This window comes from Ailuropoda melanoleuca, unplaced genomic scaffold (genome assembly GCF_002007445.2).
Source record: "Ailuropoda melanoleuca isolate Jingjing unplaced genomic scaffold, ASM200744v2 unplaced-scaffold2228, whole genome shotgun sequence".
Classification (NCBI taxonomy): domain Eukaryota; kingdom Metazoa; phylum Chordata; class Mammalia; order Carnivora; family Ursidae; genus Ailuropoda; species Ailuropoda melanoleuca.
In genome coordinates, this window is record NW_023191926.1 from 81,046 (window position 1) to 85,548 (window position 4,503).

General features: G+C 49.7%; 1 pseudogene; it reads right to left on the reverse strand.

Annotated features, from left to right (window-relative positions):
• Nucleotides 1-1,665: 1,665 nt before the first annotated feature.
• LOC117798023 lies at nt 1,666-2,214 on the reverse strand (annotated as a pseudogene).
• Between the last annotated feature and the right edge of the window lie 2,289 nt (nt 2,215-4,503).

The window sequence follows — 4,503 nt, forward strand, 5'->3', positions numbered from 1 at the left end:
TTTAAAAAAATAAATAAATAAACCACCTGTTCCCCACGGGACACAAGCTTATTTACTAGAGTACAGAGCTCATGTGCAGTCTCTTATGTCTTTACCTTACAGGCTCCACTCATTTTCTTTCTTTCTTTTTATCACTTTTTAAATTAAAATCAATAAATTAGCATATCATGTATTATTGGTTTCAGATGTACAGGCCTGTGATTCATCAGTCTTATATAACACCAAGTGCTCATTGCATCACGTGCCCTCCTTAATGTCTATCATACAGTCACCCCATCCCTCCACCCCTCCCCTCCTGCAACCCTCAGTTTCTTTCCTATGATTAAGGGTCTCTTATGGTTCATCTCCCTCTCTGGTTTCATCTTGTTTTATTTTTTTCTCTCTTCCCCTATGAGCCTCTGTTTTGTTTCCTAAATTCCACATAGCAGCAAGATCATATGATAGTTATCTTTCTCTGATTGACTTATTTCTCCTAACATAATACCCTCTAGTTCCATCCAGGTCATTGCAAATGGCATTTTTGTTTTTTAATGGCTGTGTAATATTCCATCATATATATATATATCTCAAAACTTTATCCATTCATCACCCCAATGTTTATAGAAGCATTGTCCACAATAGCTGAACTATGGAAAGAGCCCAGATATCCATCCACTCATTTTCAAAGTCCCTGAAATTAAGAGCTTTTACCCAAACCCTACGCTGAAGTAGGTTCACACATTTGTAGAGCACATGGATGGGTATTGTCACTATGTCTATTCTATCATGACCCCCAAATCTCCTAAGTGATTTTTACATGCACACTTTGAATTCTGTCATGTGACTTTACACTTTTGAATGAATTTTGACAATACCATGGTATCATTTCAATGCCAGTACAGTATCATATAGAATAATTATCTTGCCCAAAAACATGCTCTTCTGTTGACATGTTCCACTTTTTCTTCCATTAGCCCTCCCAGAAACTGCAGATATTTGCACTGTGTGGAGAGATTTGTGTCTTCCTAAATGTGATATAATTACCTTCATACTATGAATAATATCCCATTCTATAAATGTGCCACCTCTCAGGTGACATCTTAGCTGGTTCCAGGTTTGGGTGATTATATATAAACCTGGAAAAAAAATCCATGTGCAGATTATGGGATTTTTTCAGTAATTTTCGATTACGAATAAGCTGGTATAAACATTCACGTGCATGTTCTCTATGTACAAAAATTTTGGATTTATTTCTATAATTTTATAATTGGAAACTGACATCTTTTTCACACACACACACACACACACACACACACACTTCAGAAAAGGACACAACTCGCCAGCACTGGTTATAGTCAGGTAGATAATATCAGATGCAAACAGAGCTGACTTACTCTTCAACAACAACAGGCACAGACCATGATGCATTCGGAGGCAAATAAAATGTTCCATTAATTTTAAAGTCATAAGAAAAAATGAATATGAACCATTCTAGAAGTAAACTGTCCCTAGCTGGTAAAGACAAGAAATTTCTGTTTTCATGAAGCTTCTTCTTCTAAGATTTGGCTGCTCAGAGCGACTCTGAGGACAGAAGGGACTGAGGAGCCTCACTCTCAGGCAGTGCCCCTGGATGGACCTGGGACCGAGGTGTCAGCAAGACAATAAAGAGAATCACAGGTGAAACTGTCAGGCAATTCCTGAGGTGTGTCCCCTCCTTGCAGATGAGAAAGTAGGTTTTTGTCTCCCTTTCGCAGAGGCCTGGAGCTCTGTGTGAGCTCTGAGTCTACTGTCATAGGCTGAGCCAGAATAATCAGCTTCATCCTCAGCCTGGAACCCAGTGATGGTCACGGGCTGAGCTGCCTGACCAGGAACCTGAGAATCTATCGAGGACCCCGTAGGGCTTTTTGCTATCACCTAGGATGATGGGTCTGGGAGCTGTTTCCATTAGTTGTTGGTACCAGTTCACATAATTACCAACAATGTTGGACCTGCTTTCAGTGCAGGAAATGGTGACCCTCTGGCCAAGGGCCACAGATGCAGAGAGTGGCTGAGTCAGCACAGACAGAGCCCAGGACACTGCAAGGGACAGAGACACAGAGAGTGTCATGATGGGGTCTACAGACAAGAAGAGAAATAAGGGCCTCACGTGTCCTCCCAGGACTCCTTCCCTTGTCCCCACGTCCAGTCACCTGTGCAGTGAGCAAGGAGTAAGAGGACAAGAGTGGACCAGGCCATGGTAGATACAGTCACCAATCCTGCCTTCTGTGCCCCACAGCTGAGGAGACCTCCCCTAATCTCTCAATCTTTTCACCCCTGACAAAAGGAGGGCCTGTCCATACAAATGAGACCACAGCTTTCTAACCACTCACTGGCCTGGAATCAGGATTTTTTGACTGAGGATGTCAGGGGGGTGGGAGGTGGGTGTTGTTTTGTGGAACTAACAGGTGGGGAGTTCTCAGTGGTGAGCCCTGAGCAGACAGCATAGGCAGGGCCAGGTGACATGTCCCAGCACTGATCACCCATGATCCCACAGAAATGGGACCTGTGTGCCCTTGGGGTCCAGGCCCAAACACACTCTTGTGTTACATGGAGATCAGAGCTCATCAGAGAGTGCTCACTTTCCCACTGCACTGACCACTGCCTGCTGCATTAGAGTCAAGCCAGGTCTCCCCTTATGTGTCCTCCCACCATCATGGGACAGACTTTATGCTCTGCTCACTTCTCAGAGCGAATTTACCCAGGGCTATTTCAGCCATTCATAGATCAAGATTGAAATGCTGTCTCTACACAATCTTCTCTTAGCTCAGGATGAAGTTCAGAGCAGTGACACGTCCCCATGTATGTATGGCCACTTCTGTGGGGGATGCTGGAGTTTTCCTTTTATGTGACTCCTCCGTGGTTTACAGCACCAGCACTGAGGAGATGGGCAGCTCTTCTCTCCAGGTTGTGGGTAGAAACCCTGGCATGCATTCCTAGAGATGTTACTCACTGAAAATCTTTGTCATCTCTCACCATTTATACCTGCTTGAAACAACAGTTCTCCACACACTGTGGGCAGTGAGGGCCTCCTAGGATCTGTTCTTCCAGCACAGACACAAGTCTACAGGAGCCCTGCCATGTGAAGCCATGTGTTGCACTGAATTCAGAGCAAAAGGACAAACCCATAGGAAGTTCTAGGAGGGAAGGAGTGACACTGCTGGAGGGGGGAGGTTAAGATGGTGGAGGAGTAGGGGACACCTTTTTCAGCCGGTCCCCTGAGTTGAGCTGGATAGGTACCAGACCAGCAGGAATATCCACGGAATCAGCCTGAGACGCAGGAAGATACATCTGGATCTCTACAAATGAACATCTCCAGCGCTGAGTATCGAGGTACGAAGCGGGGAGCCGTGAAACCGCGCACAGATATCGGAAGCTAAACAGAAGGGGGAGGGAGCCGCCGTGTCAGGGTGCTGGGAAGCGGTAGCCACCTGCAAGGGGGAGAGGACAGACCGCGGACCCGCACGCTTGAGACAGCAGGCTGAGAAGGGAGCTCCGGGAGCGCACACGGGACGGCTGGCGGTTGGCGGGCCACCTGCACGGGGGAGCAGGCGGACTCGCGGACGGCACCCGCGAGACAACAGACTTAGAACGCGAGCTCCAGGAGCGCGCGCGCAGGGCGGCTGGCGGGCCACCTGCACCGGGGAGCGGGCGGACCGCGGACCCGCACTCTGGAAACGGCAGACTGAGTCCGTGAGCCAGGAGCGTGCACCACCAAGCATCTCACGGAGCTCCGGAGCTCCGGTGTGCTCACTGGATCGAGGCTGAGACCGGGAGCTCCGGGAGCATCCGTGGGGCGGCTGGCGGCTGGAGGGCCACCTGCACGGGAGCAGGTGGATTCGCGGTCAGCACCCGTGAGACACCAGACTGAGACGGGGAGCTCCGGGAGCCCGCGCGGGGCGGCTGGCGGCGGGCGGGGTTGGAAACACAAAGGACAGAGACGTGCCGGCCCTGGAAGTGAGGGCTGGGACGCCGGGTGTGGGGCGCACAGCCCGGGATGCTGCAGGGTTGAGCAGCACCAACAGAAACAGAGTTAAAGTGGCCAGAACATCAGTGGAGAACGATCCGCGATCCCTCTGTTCTGAGACAGAGGCTGAATTTCAGCCGCTGCTGCTCTCTCAGAAGAGGCATAGCAAACCGCCAGGGAAAGCCGCCAGAGAACAAAAGCCCGGAAATACCGGCTCACAGGGTGCCCATCCCCATCCCCCCTCGCAAGGGACACAGAGACTCTACCCAAACAGGGTTTTCTGAGTACCTGCAGGCAGGCCCCTCCCCCAGAAGGCAGGCTGAAAAATCAAGAAGCCCACAACCCGGAGCGCCTGAGTGGCGCAGTCACCAAGCACCTGTCTTCGGATTAGGGTGTGATCACAACGCTCCGTNAGGTGTGATCACAACGCTCCGTAAGGAGTCCTTCATTGGGCTTCTCCACCGGGAACCTGCTTCTTCCTCTTCCACTCCTCTGCTTGGGTTCCCTTTCTTGCTGACTGT